The sequence below is a fragment of the Colobus angolensis genome, unplaced genomic scaffold (assembly GCF_000951035.1).
Source record: "Colobus angolensis palliatus isolate OR3802 unplaced genomic scaffold, Cang.pa_1.0 Scaffold251, whole genome shotgun sequence".
NCBI classification, from domain to species: Eukaryota; Metazoa; Chordata; class Mammalia; order Primates; family Cercopithecidae; genus Colobus; species Colobus angolensis.
In genome coordinates this window covers 3,760,818-3,782,548 of record NW_012115722.1, presented here as the reverse complement: position 1 = coordinate 3,782,548, position 21,731 = coordinate 3,760,818, and the positions used below count along the sequence as shown (strand labels likewise).

General features: G+C 44.4%; 1 long non-coding RNA gene across 1 annotated transcript in view; it reads left to right on the top strand.

Annotated features, from left to right (window-relative positions):
• LOC105514947 overlaps positions 1-14,564 on the top strand; it is a 16,832-nt gene extending 2,268 nt beyond the window's left edge. The window contains exons 2-3 of the long non-coding RNA XR_001002244.1: positions 2,275-2,331; positions 14,325-14,564. This is a non-coding gene — a long non-coding RNA (uncharacterized LOC105514947). The remainder of the gene's footprint in view (positions 1-2,274; positions 2,332-14,324) is intronic.
• The last annotated feature ends 7,167 nt before the right edge of the window (positions 14,565-21,731 follow it).

Genomic DNA, 21,731 nt, shown 5'->3' with positions numbered 1-21,731 from the left:
CTCCTCTCCCTTCCAGAACTGCACTGCCTCTCACCCAAGCACTCCTCTCCCTTCCAGAGCTGCACTGCCTCTCACCCGAGCACTGCATCTCACTTCCAGAACTGCACTGCCTCTCATGCAAGCACTGCATCTCACTTCCAGAACTGCACTGCCTCTCACCCAAGGACTCCACTTGCAACTGTCCCTCCCAACTTTCCCCTAGTTTGGGATATTGACAGATTCCCCACAAACCCATGAGAAAAAGAAGACTGTCTGGCTCAGCATGAAATTGAATTTCAGAAAATAATGAAGTTCTTTGCAGAGAATGATATTTCCTAAGAGAAAACATACCACCAATTGGGATGTTACCAAGAAAAAAATGGGGTATATATTGTTCCCTATATATTTTATTTATATATGATTGCTATAATTACTTGCTTAGAAACAAACATTCTATTAGACCATGGCATTCCAGTTCCAGTGAAAATAGAAAAGGGGATTTGATAGCAAATTATCATCTGTGACAAAAGAAATTTAAAATTAGAGGCTGGGCGTGGTGGCTCACACCTGTAATCCTAGAACTTTAGGAGGCTGAGGCAGGTGGATCACCCGAGTTCAAGAGTTTGAGACCAGCCTGGCCAACATGATGAAACCCTGTCTCTACTAACAATACACACACACACACACAAGCCAGGCGTGGTGGCGGGTGCCTGTAATCCCACCTACTGGGGAGGCTGAGGCAGGAGAATTGCTTGAACCTGGGAGGCAGAGGTTGTGGTGAGCCAAGATCCGGCCACTGCACTCCAGTCTGGGTGACAAGAGCGAGACTCTGTCTTAAAAAAATAAAATAAAACCAGAGACAGACACAAGAGAATTTGTTCATTCATTCATTCATTCATTCATTCACTAACATTGACTGTGTTCCTTTCCATGCCAGGCACCACTGTGTTAGGTATCATGGTGGCTGAGCAGTAAGAGCTTATACTTGTGGAGCACCGTTAAGTATGATCTCATTTAATTCCATCACATAGGAGCCAATCTTGTTATTAATATTATTATCTTACGGAGAAGGAAAATATAGCTTAGTGAAGCTAAATAGCTGCCCAAAACCAGGGTAACTAATAAGCAGCAGATGTTGGGTCTGATACCAAAGCCTTCAAGGTTGGATAAAGGGCTACATTGCCACTTGAAGCAAGCCAAAGTCCTTATTCTCATGGAGTTTGCATTCTAGTAGGGGAGACAGTCAATTGAAAATAGAGGCAAATGCATACACATAAATAAGCAAGATCATTTCAAATAGCAGTAAGAGCTCCGGGAAATATAAAATGGAGTGATGTGCAAGGGAGAGACAAGGTGGAGGTGCTGGGAAGATCCCCCACCCCAGCTGGACACTTGTGATGGCTGAACCCACTCTCTTTGAGCCTAGTTGTTTCATTTGAAGGCAGGAACCTGGGCAAGAGGATCCTTCTGTAGCTCATTTCATTCCACAGTTGCATGGACAGCACAGGCCGCCATTTACAACCCGTGTTCTTCCTCTGTGTTCTAACATATGGAGTTTTTCCAACCCAGACGCAGCTAGACCACTAGATACGAGCAGACTTAGATGTTACCTAAATAAAAAGTCATGCTTGTCCTTAAGCAAATAGTTCTACAGAGGACACCCAGATGTGGCAGTAAACAAATGTCCGAGTATTTCATGAAAAATACTAAAACACTCAACTAGTGGGCAGTGTTACCCTCCAGGTGACATTTGGCAATAACTGGAGACTTTTGGGGTTGTCACAAACTGGGGGAAGGATGCTACTGGCATCTAGTGGGTAGAGGCCAGGGAAACTGCTGAACATCATACCATTCACAGGGCAGTCCCCTAAACAAAGAATTATCCAGCCAAAATGTCACTACTGGGAAATCTCATGCTACAGTGAGATAGAGAGATAATAGATAGATAGATAGATAGACAGATAGATAGATAGATAATAGACAGATAGATAGACTGCCATCCTCGTTTTCTGGTAACTTTCTCTACCTCCGAAATCTGCCCCAAATTGATGGAGACAAGAGGTTTCAACAATTTTTTACTAAAACTTTCCATCAAAAGTCCAACCCAAAAAGTAGGCTCAGGAAAGCTCCCACATTTAAAATGATCTCACACAGCCATCAGAGAAAGAGAGGGACTCCCTTAAAGATGTGGAGAGAGAATGTCTAAATGTCTACTTGCATAAAATCGATAATACAAAACATATCTCCATTAGGTTCTTTCTTAATTGAAACGATGCTTTCTTTCATCCCTGCCAGGAAGAAGAAAAATCATGTTTCCAGCTTGGGCTGCTGTTTCATCTGCTGGACTTGCTTGTGAGCTAAGCCAAGTTTCATTAAAAATTATTGGTCTCATAACTTTTTTTGTTTTTTGCTTTAAAGAGTCCCATATGGAACCAATATCATGATACGATTGTAGCTGCACAAAGCCATTGGGCATTTTGACTCACTCTCTGCTTCTTGGTAGATTCTAAGTACAGATCTAATTGTTTTTTCCTTCAAGTATTAAGTGAATATCTCGGCAAACAAATCCAAATTTAGAAAGTTAGATTGAAGAAATAGAGAAGCAAATCTAGTCAGCTCACAGAAATCTTTCTTCTCCTCTCTTACTCTGTCTCCAAGGGAACCTCTACACCTTCTTTTAAGGTGCCAGCCCTCTTGAGCTCTTGTCTGATTAAGAAATTCTCTGGTAGAACCAGAGCATCTGCAAAAGCGTAAAATATGATCACAGCCTTTGCACAAGTATTTTAACAACCAAACCTTATGATAGGTTATATTTTATTGACTCAGAAAAAACATTGCATTATCTGGGAAAACAGCACAGATGTTGCCTAATAAACGTTTTGATTTATGCATTGTATTAACCTCATGAAACATTTATGCAAATCTCACATTAACAAAAGGTAAAAGAACCATTCTGTGTTATGAAGCATACAACAGGATGATCTTTGTCATGTTTTTGTTGTTGTTGTTGCTGTTGTTTTTACCTTGGTATTTTATGGGTGTGTTTGTAACTCTTGGGGTTTCTATTTAGGAGGACACAAGGGCATTGCAGATTTTCATCTCTTCTGTTTTCAGTTCTGTTATCATCCCTTCCAGCTGACTTCACATTTTATGATGCTAATGGGGGGTGTGTGGTTTTGAGTTTCTCTCCTGTCAGCTGGTCAGTGGGTCTGAGGGATACATTTAATAGAATCTGACAGCTGATGGAGCTGGCCTCATTGAAAGAGGATTTGATATGTGGAGTGAATGTGGCGACCCTGAATTCGCCATAATAACGGCCATTATTATTCTGCCTCTCGCAGCCAATATAACTCTCCCTGTTGTACACACCAGTACATGTGTATAAAAGACATGACTTATGGATGGCTTCTTCCGTATACTGATCTGAGGGCCATTTAGATAGCATGTCAAAACAGATTAACTGTCTTATCCTGCCACAAAATTACGGGGAGAAAAAAACTTTCTACATCTCTGCCCAACAAATGCACTCTGTGCCCCTAAACAAAGCCAGCACAGAAGGGGCACAGATTGTCTCTGGGTGGGGGTTAAGAGAATCAGGCACCCAGAAAAGCTGCAGGCTCACCCAGTTAAGGTGCCCCCTCCAGTGAGGACCCGAGGGCACTGCCTGAGATATTGTGAGGGCAGCTGGAGCTACAGGTAGGAACCTACCTCCTGAAAGGCTGGTGCCATGCTTTAGCTGTGTGCATGTGCCTGGGATGTTGGGGTGGGTATTGGCCCACTTCAGCCCCTGCTGAACTGGACTCACTGTTGAAATCAACATCTCAACCTGCATCCTGGCAACCTGAAACAGCCACATTCTCTGCCAAACCTGCCTGCCTACTGGTTACTAAAGTTTGCTAACACTTATCGTGTGCTTGTTCCGTGCTGAACTTTACCTGCAGTGACCCTTTTAATCTTCCCAAGAACTCTAATCTGTAGATATTATTATGATTAATTATGATTATCACTCCCATCTTACATATGAAGAAACTGAGAGAAAGGCAAGCTAAGTAACTGGTCTCAGGTCACAGCTGATGATCGATGGAGCCAGGATGGAATTTCAGGCCATCAGAGCCCATTGCCACAACAGTGACATCCTCTTCTGCTTCTGTTTGTCCCCCAGCCAACAAGAAGTATGTGTGACTGTGTGTCTGCATACACATGCATATGCATGTATAAAAATTCTTAGACCCAATTGTCCCCCTAGAAATCATCTGCGCCCCCCACCCCCGTTAGCTGCAGCCAAATCCCCACTCAATCAAGAAAGTTACTGTGCTTTTTTCCTCTGTAAACCGGGCACCTCCCACCCCGTGGGCTGTCACAAAGACAAGGGGAGAACCTGTGTGCACCTAGCACAGCACCAGGCCTGGGAGGTTGGCCAGGAAGCACTCATCTCTCCTGTCCTTCATTTCCAACCTCAGAAACCCACCCCTGTTCCCTGCCTCCTGTCTACAAGCTGACTTCCCTGTCTTCAGCCATGCAACACTGCTGTCTGAGGTTACCATTTCAGGCAATGATACCAGAAGCAGTTGATTCCACATTTCTGAAAAGAATCCTTTTATTTATCTACTGTCATCTTCCAGTAAAAAAAAAAAAAAAAAGAAAAATGGCTGCAGAGAAGCCAGCAGACGTGTCCAGGGTACCTGAGGAAAGCAGGCCAGATGCTAGGAGATATCCTCATGGCTGTCAGTGTTTAAATTACATAGAGCTGGTACTTTTTAGGTCAGAAGCATAAAACCTACTATTGATCTTGAGCAATGCGTCCAATTTTGAATGTCTGTTAAAGCCCCAGGCACTTCAATGCCACATAATCAATATTTCTTTTAGTTCTTTCTTTCTTTTTTTGTTGTAGAAAATGTATGGGTTTGTTTACCCTTCCTGCAGGCATCCAACCTGGCCTTTTATTCCTGCTCAAGTAGGACATGCAGCCTGCTGGGGACCTGCGGCTCAAATCCTCAGTCAGCAGGACTGCCATCCCTGGGACTCATGAATAATGGAAGTGCAGTACCCACTCCTTACAGCCCAGACGACTTTCCAGGAGCAGGCTGTACCCCCAAAGTAACCAAGGAACAAGGGGCCAGGAGACAGAGAGAGACGGGGAAATGTGAGACCATGTTTAGCTGAGTGTAGACCCTGAGATAAGATAGTACTTGCAATCTTGAAATTTAGAGCAGAAAAGGGCCTTGGAGATTATCTGGGGGAAACATTCCCTTTCAATTTGCAGATGGAAAAACTGGCCAAGGCTCCTTATGCCTGAGTTGTTGAAATGGTCGAGGGAACATGAGCTGGGCCATATGGAATATGGATTAAGCTTTAAACTCTGTTAAGAAAAGGATTTCAGGTCAACCAGATGACCACAGCAGTCTTCCTATTCTGACACTGAGGACAACCTAGTAAGCAGGCCAACCAGGTAGGCTGCTGTGATTTGAAGCTACGAGGCCTTTGCGTCCCTGCCTAAAGGCCTGGTGGCTATGTCTGTGGTGGTGGTCTTGAAGAAGTGTCTTCTTCTACGGGCTGCTACATAGATTTGGCCTTGAAGGATGAAGCGCACAGAGAAGAGAAACTGGTGAGGGGTAAGGGGTGGGGACAGAGGTAAGAAGACAAAATGACAAGTGTTGCAAAGACAGAAGTGAGAAGCAGCATGGTGTGTTGATGGACTTGCAAATGGTTCACATGAGCAGCAGAGCATAGGGTGTGGAAGCAGCAAGAGAGACGGTATCACAGGAGCCTGGCCATGCCCTGCACTGAGGAGTTTCCAACTCTTGGCTTTGAAGCCTTTTGAATCAGGCAGTGATACAATCAGTGCTGCACTGGAGAAAGTTCATGTTGGCTGGAGGGCAAAGAATGGATCGGAGGAAGCAACACTGGGGTCAGGAAGCCAGACAGCAGATTACTCCAGAGGCCAGGCAGACCCTGATGATGGCCAAACCAGGAGCGGAGGATGGGTTTCTCATATTCACAAGGAGGCTCTGCAGGATCGGAGGAGGGTCTGGATAGACAAAGTGATGGGAAGATCACAGTTGTAGGCAGGGTCACTTAAAAATTCTAGCACTACATGTGAATTGTCAGGGTTTACTGTGTGACTTTTGACAAGTCACTTAACCTCTCTGAGCTTCAGTTTCCTTACCTGTAATGTGAGAATAACATGGGGATTTCATGATTAAGTGAGGTAATACGTGAAAGTGTTTTCCGCAGTGCCAACCATGTAGTAAACCTTCAGTAGGTGACAGCTGACTTCTATTATATTATTGACCTTGTGGAGAGTGTCCAATGAGACATGATGTGTTTTGAAGTAGCATCATCTTTTTTTTTTTTTTTTTTTTTTTTGACAGAGAGTCCCTCTGTCACCCAGGTGATTTTTCTGCCTCAGCCTCCCGAGTAGCTGGGACTACAAGAGCACACCACCATGCCTGGCTAAGTTTTGTGTTTTTAGTAGAAGTAGGATCATTTTTAACCCAGTCTTGAAATAGATAGCTTGAGTCATAAGCTGTTTCCAGGAAGCACGCTGGAGTTACTTCTCTAGTGCAGGAAGACAACAACATAAACATATACCTATCTATCTCCCAGATTCCCCAGAAAATGACCAACCGTATATAAAAATAAAAATAAAAATAAAAATAAGAAAAAACTTATTCACACTGGGTATTAGCGAAGGGTGGTATTTATAGGCCGGGAGGTCTGAGGAACATCTGTTAGATACATGGCAGATGGGCCAGATTAAAGAATTCATGATTTCTAGAATGGGAAGGAGTGGTCTGTTTGATAGAAATTTCAAAACTGTCTTTGCAGATCCTCACCAACAGCCCTGCTTCAGTGAGAACTGAAGGTGAGAGTAGGCTAAAGCCTCTAGAACTGGTCAGTGCCACAGATAAGTGGCCATGGTGTCAGGGGCACAGTGAAGGGGAAACCCAGACCAGCAATTCCTTGGAACTAAATCCTGAAGCCAACTTACAGCCAGGCCTGGGTCAGGGTACAGCCCTAGCAGACTACTGGCAGCCGAGCTTTAGTAGACACGAATTCTCATCTTACCAGCATTCCAGCTCCTCTTACTTTAGTAAAGACTCTGATTTTGAACTTGGAGTCAACTCTTCTCTTCATTCTGAGTCCACATGGTCTGGAAGGATCTCCAGGATGAGGTTCTTCACCCAGGTCTGGTCAATCCAACACAAAATGGACCTTGACACAGTGATTGATTCAGGAATGGTCTCAGCACTCAGGGTGGTCCAATCTCAAAAGTTTAGTGGGAGTCCACAATAAGATATGACTTCACAACATAAGCACATGGCTGTCACCAGATAGAGAGATCTGAACAAGACTGGCAAGGAAGTGGAGAAATTGAACGCTTAGACACTGCTGGTGTGAGTGTAAAATAGTGTAGCTGCTTTGGAAAACAGCCAGTTCCTCAAAAGGTGAACTATATCACCCAGCAATTCCACTCCTCAGTACATATCCTAGAGAAATGAAACCAAATGTTCACATAATTCACACAAATGTTTCCAGCAGCACTGTAATAGACAAAAGGTGGAAACAAACCAAGTATCTTTCAACCAATGAATGCATAAACAAAATGTGATGCATCCATACAATGGAGTATTATTCAGCCATGAAAAGAAATAAGATTCAGGCACATGCTGCAACACAGGTGAACCTCTCAAACATCACACAAAGTAAAAGAAGCCCAATGCAAAAGACCACGTATTGTATGAAATGTCTGGAACAGGCATATCCGTAGAGACAGAGAGTGGATTCGTGGTTACCTAGGGCTGGGGGAAAGAGGGATGGGGAGTGACTACTAATGGGAATGGGGTTTCTTTTTGAGGTGATGAAAATTTTTTAAAAGTGATTGTGTTGATGGTTGTATAATTCTGTGAATATACTAAAACCACTGAATTTTACTTTAAGTGGGTGAATTGTATGGTATGTAAATTACATCTCGATAAAGCTGTTATTAATTTAAAAAAATGTTTAGTGGAAACCAAGGGAAAGATCCAAGCTCTATGCTGTTGGAATTGAGCTGGTGGGGAGGAGGAGGGTTAAGGCTGAGGCTGTTGTAGCCGCTTTATCACCCAGAAGTTTTAGGGGCCACTACAGTGAACCCCAGAATCAATCTAACATAGCAGGAAGCACAAGGAGGTGACAGAAACTGGATTCTCAAGGATGTTGTTTTTACTTTCAATTAAGCTCTACTTGAAACCAGAACTAGCCTCGGTTTCTCTTCCTCAATTAACTCCCTCTAAGTTTGACTTTGCGCTTACGATAAAAAGACTCCCAATGCAAATACCAAACACAGAAAAGGAACCTTGAGCAGGGAGTCCAAACTTCCTGCCACCACTCCCTTCCAGGCTGATCTCCTTACCCTGGCCTCTTCTAGCTCCCTCTTCTTCCTTCAGCTTCTAGATCTTCAAATCAGCCAAACTCAACTCCATTCAGTTTAATCCATTCCATTCTCCCATCATCCTGGCCTGAATTGTTCACACAGGGACCCACACAATCTCTGACAGAACTCCTAGCAATGGGTTAACGGATATAAGCAAACAAAGAAAAATCACAGGCGTATGAGAAGACAGAACTGTTCCAAACAAGGAGGACCACAAGTGCCTCCTGACTGAAATGAGTTACTGCAAGACGCAAGAGAAAAGTTTCCAAGTCTGTTAATTCAAGTTGTCAGAAGGAATCAAGAAGAAACTGTGGCTTCCATTTTCAGAGAGCGATTCGAGTTTATCTGTTTACTTCCCTTGCCTCTCCAAATCTTATTATGGCCAAACTAAAAAACAAAAACATGAAAAGAAAGAAAGAAAATCTCTATCAGCACGAGAAACTAAGCCATGGATAACCTAGAAACTTGAGTACTTTTCTTTAAAGGATGTGATGGAGAAGGAAAGCGATTGAAGGAAGGCTGCTGTCTAATGCAGGCACGGGAAGGGCCCCTGCAGAAGTGGAGGGGATTCCCTGGGAGTTGCAAAAGCCCTTCAATCTTCGGTTCATGTTATTTACTATGGTGGACCACAGGGTCATTGGTATGGAGCAGATTAAAGGACTTGAGGAATTGTTCCACTATCCCTTATAGGAAACAGCCAAGAGCACAACTCACACCAGGCTTTACGTGATGTAAATTGTGTGGGAAGGAAAAGACAGGTATTGCTAAGGAGACTTAATGAAAGCAAGGATTTGCTGCCCCGATTTAGGGCTGGTAGTACAGTCATGGCAGAGAAGTACATGCCCGGGACAATAATAAACCTTTCTGCCATATTGATGCAGGACAGGCAAGCCCCTGGTTTGAGGCTTAGCCCAGGAGGTTCTTGGCCTCCCCCAGGAAAGAATTCAAGGGCAAGACAGTGGTGTTAAACGGCCACTTCTATTGAAGCAGCAATGTACAGAAGACAGACCAGGCCTGCACTATAAGCTGTGTGCCCGGAGTAGCAGCCTAGAAGTGCCGTTGTACTCGTAGTTATACCCAATTTTAATTACATGCAAAATAAGGGGTGGTCCATGCAGAAATGTCTAGAATGAGGGAGGTAACTTCTGGGTTGTTGAATGTTGCCATGGAAAGGGCGGGGGGTAACTTCTGGGTGTTGCCATGGCACTGGTAAACTGACATGGCACACTGATGGGTGCGTCTTATGGGGAAGGGCTTCTGCCCCTCACCTGTTTTAGCTGGTCCTCAATTAGGTCTGGTGTCCAAGCCCCACCTCCAGAGTCGAGTTCTGCCTCCTGCCTCAGTAGGAGAGTAAATGGAGCCCTCACTGGGAAGGCTAGGTGAGGACGAGCAGGAGAGGGTCCCTAGCAGTGGAGTGAGCAAATCTCAGCCCTGCAGATGACTGCGGATGCTGCTGCCCCAGTGCCTGCACAGGGTGAAAAGAAACCGCCAGGAAATGGTGCATCTTCCTGCTGCACCTTCCCACTCACCCACTTTCTGTTCATCATAGTCAACTGAACCTCCAAACCAGAAAAATACCTACAGAATAGACCAACAAATCCTTTCCCTTCTGTGAGTAACGTATTTAAATAAGTTTCCAACAGAATCATTCTCAAGTTGTAACAGTGGATCAACGGTTTTCTCTCTGCAAATATGTACAATAAAAGAAAATGTAACAGAGGTAGGAAAAGTTTCTGTGATTTAAAAAACAGAGCTTATTTTGAGAAATCAAAACAAATACTCTCTCTTGATGTAAAACTATACCAATAAACAAGGGTGAAAGTGATCTCTAATTTTGGTATTTCCCATAAGATTAGAGATATTGTTTCTTTTAATGGAAATCCCTGAAATCCAGAAAGACAGTTTCCCAGTGAAAAGCATAATCATGAAAATTTTCTAGTGTCGTTAGGGCAATACAGAGCAGATTGAATAGAACAGAAAACAGACTCTGTGAATTTAGAAGTGAGTTCAAAGAATCCTCCCAGAATCAGTGAAAAGAAGACAAGAAATGGAGAAAATAAGAAAAGAGAGAAAGAAAAAGGAGAGAGGAAGCTACAAAGGAAGCTACAGATCTCTATGTAAGGTTTTTAAATGGTGGCAACAGAGCAAATGAAAGAGAAAAAATAACTCAAGATGTGACAGAAAATTCCCCTGAGTTGAAGCAAGACTTGTGTCTGTAGAATCTAGAGGCAAACTGCCCCGGCAGGCTGTTCACCTGCTTTTGCAAATAAAGTTTTATTGGAACATAGCCATGCCTGCTCATTTATACATTGTTTCTGGCGGCTTTCCTGCTACAACAGCAGAATTGCATGCTGGCCACTACAGACCCTATGACCTACTTAGAAAGCTGTATGGCCTTCTAAGAAAAGATCTGCTATCCCCTCTAAGAGTTCTTTGATGCATACATGGCTAAAATGTTTGCATTTCAAGGATAACAAAATTTAAAATCCTATAATTATTTAGTCCTCTGGGGTGGGGGGTAGAAGTACCCAAATTGCCTCCAAAAGAAGAAAGAAAGAAATTGCACTAGGCCATACTTCTTAGCAAATTCTAAGATAAAATGTTATCAAAATCCACAAACTTTCAGAGGATTGAGATTGAGAACTAAGACTATATGCAGCCAAGGTGCCGTTCTTACATATTTGTAATCTTTTTTGTGCTTCCACTCCTGGCGTGGTGTCTGCAATCCCAGTCACAGCCCTCTGAAAGTGTGCAGATAATCTTATGCGGACAGATTCATAAACAACATAAGTGGTGACTATTACTTCTTGAAAACAAAAATCATCAAAGAAACGCTCCAGGTGGCTGAAAAATGAAGCAAAATAAATAATTCAGATATGAGGAAAAGCAACATAAAAGAAACATTGCTTAACAGAGAACCAAAAATTTCAAGTTAATTTCTTAATAATTGCAGTTAACGTGATTATAAAACAATGTAAGTGTCAAAAAATAATTCTGGAAAGAGATGAAACCCAATGTAAAAATGTATTAATTATAATATTCTTATTCTAAAAGCCAGATGGGGCTGGAAAAGGAAGTGGTGATGCTAGTACTGGTAATTATAGCTTCCATTTTTAGAAGTTACTATGTATTAAGCACAAAAATAATGCTGATATAAATATTGTTTTTCATAAATCTTTGTACACATCTATAACATTAATTCCTTAACATAAATTCTTAGAAGGTGAATGCTGGGTCTGAGCATTTAAAAATCTTTCAACACAGTGAAATTTGAACTCTCGATAGAAATGTATAAGTGTTCATTTCTCTGTACTCTTGCCAATGACAATTATTACCATTTGGCTAGTTATAATAGTGAAAATAATGTATGAAAAAATATGGAAGTTTAACAATTTTTGTACAAACTAGAGCAAATTAAGGTTATTTGATATAGTACTATAACTTTCACTCACTTATGTTCTGATATACTTCTCAAATAGAAGAGACCACCACTCTATTTTCATTTTTCATGAAGGTACTAGGTGGCATGTTTTTGTGGCATATAAATGTCAATTTTTTTTTTTTTTTTAAGATAGAGTCTTTGTTGCCCAGGCTGGAGTGCAGTGGTATGATCTCGGCTCACTGTAACCTCCACCTCCCGGGGTTCAAGCTATTCTCCTGCCTCAGCCTCCTGAGTAGATGGGATTACAGGCATGTGCCACCACGCCTAGCTTTTGTATTTTTAGTACAGACGATTTTGCCATGTTGGCCAGGCTGGTCTCAAACTCCTGACCTCAGGTGATCTGCCCACCTCAGTCTCCCAAAGTGCTAGGATCATGGTGGCATGAACCACCATGGCCGGCCATAAATGACAATTTTAGGGGAAATATAATATTTTTTATTTGGAGGCAACATTGATGAGAATTGAGGGCCATTATATAATTTATAGCAAGTCCCCAAAATGAGATTCTCTGCAGCCACTGAAAGTCATATTCACAAAAACTATTAGAGGTGTAAGAAGCTTCTGGAAATATAATACTGAGTGAAAAATAGTTTATATGATACAATCCCAATTCTGACGTTAAAAAGCATATACCATGTACAAATAAGGAGATGAGTCAGACCTTAATAAGGATGGTCTTCAAGAGATGACGATCCAGAAGATGGGGTTTCTTCTTTATTCTTTTCTGTATTTTCTAAGTTTTCTACTTGAACATTTTAATACATAGAGAAAAACAGATATCTTGTAAGTAAGCTAGAGGTTTTTATCTGTTTCCTTGGCAACTAGGGCAGTATCTGGCTCCCAGTAGACACTCGCGTCAATATCCAGTGAATGAGTAAGTGAATGAGTAAAAGGCCTGGGATCCTGCCCTTATCTGCTTGCTTCCCACTGTCAGCTGCTCAGCTGCTTTGACCCTCACCCATCTCCCTGTCTGGATCTCTGCAGCATATCCACAGTGGGGGCCTCCCCAGGTTACCTGCTTCATTTGCTAGGCCTGGGCCCCAGATCTCCATCACTGAGGCCCACCAAGCTGGTCTTGACTTTGCCAGTTCTTCTACCTTCCGAGCTAGAAAACTGCACTGGAAAAACTTCTTGGCCAAGGACGTGACACCTTGGGAAACTGATCCAGGCAGTTAGCAAGGCTGATGTCATCCGGATAACACCAACATCACACTGAGCTCCCCTTCCCAGTTGATGGGTTTCCTTGCAGGGAATGTTAATTTGTAAAAATCATGAATAGATTTGTAGTCTGAATTGGCCCTTAAAAACAGAGCTATACACACCAATGTGATGTAATGGCTGGTTCTATTCTGATTTGTCAGTGACAATGTTTTACCAGTACTCAAAATGTCTCCAATATCACCCCTGCTTACATGGGAGTTTGAGTGAGGACGAGACTGTTGGACTGTTTGCTCTGGTTGAATGAGACTTAGCAGGTTGGTATAACACATTTTGTCCTATCAAAAATAGCTGAGATTACATAAGCACAACCTCTCCCCAGAGCAAATATGCATTTGAGAGGCAGTGAAACATACATAATTATAGATGTAAAACACTAAAAATAGGCTCTGTGCCACACACAGGCAGCTGAGAGCGTGGGACTCGAGTGCAATGCTGCCACGTATGGCAATATTAATAGGAGTTGTGGCACCATCCCAGGTGGCCCAGTGAGGCGATGCAGAGCTATTACAGACAGGAAAAGACAGAGAGGTTTAAAATGTTTGTGTGCAAAGAAGTTTGCTGCTTATTCGAGCCTGTCAAAACCTGTTCCAACTGACTGTGGTCTTCTCCCAGGGGACAGGAAATAAGAAGTCATCAGACAACCATGATTGTTACATTGTTATCTCTTATTGTATTCTTATTATAACTAGTCGGTATGAATAATAATAGCAGCTTGTGCTTAAAAGCATGTGCTGTGTTTTTCGAGGGATTTTCACCTCTACGGTTATTCAATTCAACCAGTCTATACGGAGGGCTGTTTCAAGTAGCCTTTGCTATATAACACAACCTCCCCACAAAACTGGATGACTTCAATCAACCAGAATTGCTTCACAATTTTGTAAGCTGGCAGTGTGATTTTCCGCTTGTCTCAGCCGGAAGGTCCCAAGATGACCTCAGGCACATGTCTAGCAGATGTGCTGGGACACTTGACTGGATACCCTGATGCTCCTCCCTGGGGCCTCTTGTCTTCCAGAAGGCTAGACCAGTTTCCTGATCTGAGGTCTCTGGGCAGTGCTTCAGGACTGCCCCGGTGAAAGCTGTATTATCCCTTAAGGTCACCTCCACTGCATTCTTCTGATCAACGCCACTCACAAGGTCAACCCATATTCAGCGACAGGAAAATAAACTCAACCTCTTGATAGGAAGAGCTGCAAAATTTTGTAGGTGTGTTTAAGACAGCAGGGCTGAGCTAGATATTGACTTAGTCATCTCTTTTAATTCTCACAGGAACCCTGAATGGAAAGGATTGCTATGCACACTTTTTGGATACAGAAACTGAGATTCAGAGAGGTTAAACAACTTTCCTAAAGCCACACAGCGAGAGTCTATCTGAACTGAAGATTGTTTGACATCAAAGTTCATTTCTTTCCCTAAATGTCAGCATTCTCTCCTGACTTATTAATTTGACTACTGTCTTCCCCTCATGGAAGTTAATTAAAGGAATGCGAGAACCTTTTAGAAAATCTCCAGGGCAGTTTCTGTGTTGATCATTGTTTCACAATCTCTTTTCCACCCAATCCTCACCAGCCCTTTAGATCTGCTTCTATTAGGCCACACACCAGAGCCACACAGATCAGGGGAGAGAGAGCTCGCTACTAAGCAAGTCCTCTGTCAAGTGCAACAGGAACAAGGAAACCAGGCACTTGCCTGTAGTTTACTATGTGCCAGGAACTGTGCTGATTGCTTAACAATAATCAACTTAGCTAATCCTCATGGTAATGACACAAGGTAGGCATGGTTGTTTTTTGTTTTGTTTTGTTTTGTTTTGTTTTTTAATCTCTTTTGCAGATGGGGAAACTGAAACAGGTCAGTAAGTTGTGGAACTGGGATCTGAAACCTGGGCCATCAGACTCCAGAGCTGATGGTCTTGCCTCCCTCACTTGCCAGCCTCTCCAATCATAAAGGAGCTTCAGGCAGAGAATGGGAGAAGTTGTAGCCAGTATGACCCCTACTCTCATTCCAAGGCCCTCTTCATCACCAGCACCTTCTCCTTTCCTCAACCCACCTCGCATCTGAACAATGAGTCCCAGTTTTCCAGTACCAGAGATTGAGGTGCAGGGAAGTTAGATGTGTCTCTGCAAGTTTCCTGGGATGCTGATGGCAGGTGGCAGGGCAAGACCCATGTCTCCTGCCTCCTGGACCTGGGCTGTGCCTAAGAGGAAAAGAAGGAAGTTATTAAACCCCAGGGACACTCCCTGAGCCTGAGTAGCCCTGTGCCAGTGTGGATGTGGCAGCATTCTTTTGAGGCAAGTAGGGGTAGAAGCTTCTAAATATAAGAGAACTTCTGATCTCCCTTAAGTTGGCCAGAGAGCCCAGACCGCTTTCCCTCCTGAGTGGACACGGGACTTGAAATGCAAACCTGCCTTCAGCACTGGGATCAGCAGTAACACTGGCGAGTCTTCCGAGGACTGGGTGGTGGGCTGCATTCCCTACGTTCCCCACACTCAGACAAGCCCTCTCTCCCACACTACCAAAACCACACACTGCTGAGCTTTGCTTTGAAACACAACATCCAACAAGTCATGGATCATGAAGATCTGGACTCATCGGCCAACAAATTAGAGGGTGATTTACTTCTGGTTTCCCGTCAACAGTGAGATGCCCAAACACCTGTCTGCATCGGTTTCTAGGGGCATCCACTGCCCATCAGCAGAGAGGCCAAGAAGCTGATGTGCAGGGAAGTGGTGGGAAAGGAAGCCTTTCCAGAAGCGACTGACTGTCGCATTGGGTGTAGTGCACTGCCACTAGAATTCACCTTGCAGGTGAAGCATGGTGGGAACATGATGTATTTTGATGGCACATCACAGGTTATAAAACTCTTTGACATCACTCATTCTTGCAAAAGGTATCCTATTTCATTTATTTAGTTTTAAACCTAGCATTTATTATGCCAGGCACCACAGTAAGTATGTTATATAGGTTTTATATTTTATTTGTATGTTTTTATGTGCATATATATACACATAGCATAAAAGTTACCATTTTAACTCTTTTAAGTGTACACTTAGGTGGCATTAAGTGCATTAGTACTGTTGTGCAACCTTCACCATCATCCATCCAAAGAACTTCTTTCACCTTGAAAACTGAAACTCCTTACCTTTTAAACAACAGCTTCCCATTCCTCTTCCTCCTAGCTCCTGGCAACTCCCATCCTCCTTTCTGTCTCTATGAATTTGACTTCTCTAGAGACCTCATATAAGTGGAATACTGCAATACTTGTCCTTTCATGACTGGTGTATTTAATTTAGTGTAATGTCTTCAAAATTTATCCATGTTATAATACGCGTCAGAATTTCCTTCTTTCTGAATACTGAAGAATATTCTGTTGTGTGTATATTCCACATTTTGTTCACTCATGGACATTAGGGCTGTTTCCACCTTTTGGCTGTTACAAATAATGCTGATATGAAGCCCAATTCACAACTTCATGTGGTTTTTGTCAGTTACTCTTCAAAACAAATCTACAAGGTAGGTCCTCATACCTTCTCGTTTTCAGATGATGAAACCTGACGTAGACAGAAGGTAACACAACTGTCAAAGGTCACCTCTAGTAAACAGTAGAGCCACTTCATTCATTCATTTTCATTCATTCGTTCATTTATTCATTCACATTCAGCAATATTTTGGGGTCCTTTGGGGCAACTATCATGTTCTGGCACTGTTGTTGATGCCAGAAGTCTAGAAGTGATCTGAGCTTACACCTTCTAATTCCATAGTCCCCTCTCTTCACCCTCACACCCTGCTGCCCCTCTATATGTAAATATCTGACATTCCAGAAGTAGATATAATGATTTATAAAATATATATAGACGTATACATGAAATATTTACAAAAAGTGAATTTATATTTTGTGGAAATAAATACAAAATGAAGATCCAGTGAAAGAAGCAGAATTTTAAGTATAAAGGGCTAATATGCAATTCACTGTGGTGTGTGTAGGGGGATGGTGCACCATTGTTCATCTCAGTGCAATGAGGAAGGCAAGACTTGGAGAGGCAAAATGATGGGTCCAGGGCCACGCAGCAGAGTTGAGTCCCTGCCCAGGTGTTCTGTGGCAGGACTTGTGCTTTCCCCCCGAAACAAACAAACTCCTGTAAAATATGAAAGGAAAGGAAAACATATTCTGATGAGCAAATGCCATCCCCTCAGGTAGAGATGAGACTTTGAGTTTCAGATCCTGCTTCCCAGAGGACCAAGGCAGTGACTATGAGCCTGGCCTCTGTGACAGTGACATCCACCGAGTCTAAGAGTTTGACACGCTCCTGCTATTTGATCCGCACAAAAACTGCCTTGTGTTCCACACCATCTTACAGAAGGAGAAACTGAGACTGGGAGTAGTTAATTCATTGTCTCACTGCCACAAAGCTAGCAAGTTGCAGAACTGGGATGTGACTCCCAATTCCTTACTTAACTCCTACGAGTCTTCCACGGCCAAGGAATGACTCCGGCATCAGAAATAGATGAGGTCTCCGGTGGTCTTCCAGCTCTGTGGGGGTCCTCAGGCAGGGCTGCTGAGCCGCCCCCACCACCAATTCCTTACCTGCTCCTGCCCCTGCCACTGTCTGACTTCCTGGAGAGCCCTCTCCTCCCGTTGACTGCGGTGGTCCTTGACTCCTTTATGCAGCCCCGGTCAGTTTCTAGAGGGAGATTTTCATCCTTTTATTCACTTATATATTCAGCAATATTTGGGGGGATCCTACCATGTTCTGGCAGTGTTGTTGATGCTGCACATACAGAAGTGAACAAAATAGACACTATCCCTGCCCCGAGAGTTCCAGTTGGAGGAGAAAGACATAAACACAATAAAAATACACTTTTAGATGGGAATAAAATTAAGAACCATGAAGGAAAGTAAAGCAAGGTAAAGAGATTGAAGCAGCTGGCATAAGGGTGGCTACTGTAGGCAGGGTGATCAGGGAGGGCTGCATGGAGGAGGTGATATAAAAGCAGAGAGAGCCAAGTGAAGGATGGCTGGGGGGCGTGAGGTGGAGCAGAAAGAAGTTTAAGTATAAAATCCCTGAGAGGAGAAGAACTTGAAAGGTTTGAAGATTGGCAAAGAGGAAGGTCAGTGTGTCAGGAGTAGGCCAAGCGGTGAAGAAGAGGGGAGCCAGGTTAGAAGGACTGGCAGAGGACACTGACCTGAGAGCTGACCAAGGTGAGGACTTTGGGGGGTCAGGGGCTTGGCAAATATGATTGTTTCAGTATGGTCATTCATACTGGTGCCCTTTCCAGGCCATTTCTCCCGCTGGGGGCAGTGAGGAGCCTGCCAGCCCTGCTGCTTTGGAAAGCCCAGAGAGAGGACCAAGGAACTGAGGCTGCAGGGGAAAGGTGGGGAGGGGAGAGGCAAGCAGCAGGAACACTGGCAAATGGGCTGCTCTGAAGGCTCTGGGGCCTTGGTTCTGCTCCACACAGAGCTGGGCTGTCCTGGCTGACATTTGTTGTGACCTCTTCTGGTGTGACTTCCCTCCATCTCTCTCAGAATGAGCCTGGACAGTGGGTGTGAATAAGCCCAGTAGTCCTCGATGAGGAAGCCCCGTGTCCACGTGGGTAGGTCGGTGGGGAGGGGGAAGAACGCAGCTCAAACTTCAGGTAAGATGGGCCTGGCTCTGCCCCTTAGCTGTGTTACCTGAGATAAGTGTTTCAGCCTCTCTGAGCCTCTGTTTCTTAATCTACAAAAAGGGTACCATGATATCCACCTGCTGGGTTGTCATAAGGTTTAAGCAGGAAAATACGCATGAAGAGCTTTCACTGGGACTCGGGCCTGACAAATACTCAGTATTAGAGTTGCTCTTGTCCTGAAGGCACAGAGTTAGGATGGGAAGAGCTGGGATTCACACCCAGGTTGCCAGACTCTAAATATTTTGCCATTTCTGGCCCCTACACTCACGACAACAATCGCATCAGGAAGGCAAGGCCTGTGCTCTTCCTCTTACTCTGATTTGACAGCTGAGGAGACAAGGTCTCCATGTTTCCTGCCTTGAGAGCTGACCTGGCAGCCACATGGACCTGGCAGCTATCTCAAGAAACTGGGTGAACAAGAGCCCTTCCCCACCCAGCCTGGCCTTAGCATGTGAGGAGGGAGGCAGGAAGGAGAGAAGGAAGGAAAGAAGAAAGGAAGGAAGAAAGGAGGGAGAAAGGGAAGGAAAAAAAGAAGAAAGAAGGGAAGGAGGGAGGAAGGGAAAAAGGAGGAAAGGCAGAAAAGAAAGAAGGAGTGAAGGAGGGAAGGAAGGAGAGAGGGAGAGGAGGAAGGAGCGAAGGAGGGAGGGATGGGGAAGAAGGAGGGAATAAGAAGGGTGGGAGGGAGAGGAGGGAAACAGAAGGAAGGAGGGAGGGAAGAAGGGGAGGAGGGAGGGAGGAAGGAGGGAAGGAAGGGAGAGAGGAGGGAAGAAGCAAAGGAAGGAGAGAAGAAAGGAAGATAAGAAGGAAGGAAGGAAAGGAAGGAAGGAAGAAAGAAAGAAACAAAATAAAGGAATAAAGTTTCCTCCTCCACCCCAGGGTCTCTGGGAATGCCAGATTGGATTGGCCTAAATGGCCACACACTTTGTTCCATCCTGCAGATTCTTCTTACAGTGAGGCCTCGCCACTCCTCCATCCAATGAAATCTCTGTGCCTCCCCTTTGTGCCTGAGTGGGTCTTTGTGATTGCCTCAACCAATAGAGCAGGGCAGTGGTGACTTTAAGTGACCTCCTAGGTCTCACGAGGTGATACAGCTCCCACCTGGCTCTCTTGAAATAATTATTCTTGAAACCCACTGACCGTGCTGTGAGGAGGCACAGGACACATGGAGAGCCTCACGGGTGCTAGCCAACAGCCAAAAACCACCAGATGTGAGAGTTAAGAGGTCTTCAAGGTGACTCCAGCCACTGCCTGTCTATAATTAAATGAGGGTCCCAGACAAGAACCACCTAATTGCACCAGTCAGCCTCAGAGCCATGAAAGATAATAATAATAAATGGTCATTTTTGTTTTACTCCAATAAACTGAAGGTACAGTGTTATGCAACACAGACAACTGGAGCTCTGGGAAAAGGGACTAGGCTGGCAGTGGTCATGGCTGTCTCCCTCTGTGCCCTCAGAGCTCCCGCACAAGGGGGCCTGGCACACGGGGCCCAGCCTGTCCCCGGCAGCTCCTGCAGAGCCTAGTGCAGGGCCTGCCACAGAGGTACTGCTCCAATAATGTTTGCAGAATAATTGCATTGACTGATTTGATTCCAAAAAATAGACAAACCAATATTATGTTGATTTTTGGTACGTGTTGAAGAGTAGAATATCTGGGAAGTACGAGATGGGATGGGGCCGCAGCAGAGGGTTCCCCTTCTAGGACAGGCTATGCTGACAGGTGCCGACTCTGCTCTCTAAGCAGGGATCCTTGATCCCTGTGCATAGAACCTCTCAGACAGAAAAGAGCTAGAAGGGTCTTGAGGATCCAGAGAAGGACCATTAGATGGTTTCTGGATGTGGCAGAGCCTCAGTGCTGAGATAGGTTGCTTCATTCATTTGTTCGTCCACTAAATCATTTATCAAATGTTTATTGAGCACATACTATATGTTCCAGGCACTCTTTCAGGCACTAGGGAAACACAGTAAACAAAACAGACGAATGTCCCTTCTCCCACTCACCTTCTCACTTTCTAGTGGTAGAGACAGGCAAGAAACCAAATGAGCCATACCCACTTCTTGCAAACCATCAGGACCAGGACTTTCTCTGTTGCACAAGCCCATTGTAAAGAGAGACAGGCCCATTTTCCTTTCCCCAGGGACTGAGGCTGGAGTCCCTGGATGGGCCCAGCCTGGTGCACTGTGGGCTGGGAAGGTGCACCAGACCGCAAGTGAAGAGACCTGGCTTGGAGTCCTAAATCTCGTGAGGGCCGAGTCACTTTGCTACCCTGTTCCTCGATTTACTCACCTATCTCAAAGGAGCCGAGAAACCAGTCCTACTTACCTCCCAAGAATGCTGTGAGGTTACCTGGGACACAGCTGTAAAAATATATCACAGATTCTAAAGAGCTCTTCAGATGCAAGAAACTAGAATTCCCAGCCAGGTGCGGTGGCTCATGCCTGTAATTCCAGCACTCTGGGTGGCTGAAGCAGGTGGATTATCTGAGGTCAGAAATTTGAGACCAGCCTGGCCAACATGGCAACACCTCGTCTCTACTAAAAATACAAAAATTAGCTGGGTGTGGTGGCGGGCGCCTGTAATCCCAGCTACTCAGGAGGCTGAAGTAGTAGAATCACTTGAACCGGGGAGGCGGAGGTTGCTATGAGCCGAAATTGCCCCACTGCACTCCAGCCTGGGAGACAGAGCGAGACTCCATCTCAAAAAAAGAAAAAAAAAAGAAAAGAAAAGAAACTATAATTCTCTTGATGACCTCTGTCCAGGAAGACTGAACCCTTTTCAGCTCAGCTTTCTGGTCCTGACAGCAAACCATGGCAGTAAATGGGGCGAGGCCCACCTTCCAAGGAAGCCACTGCTAACATGGATGCGGAGACACCAGAGGTCTCATCTGGAGCCATAAGGCCTGGTCCACGCCTGTGCATGGGTCAAAGATGACACTTCACCCCTGAGCTCCACCCACCTTCCCCTGTCTCCACAGCCTCAGCTCCTCCAAACCTTCTCTGGGGAGGAAGTTCAAGA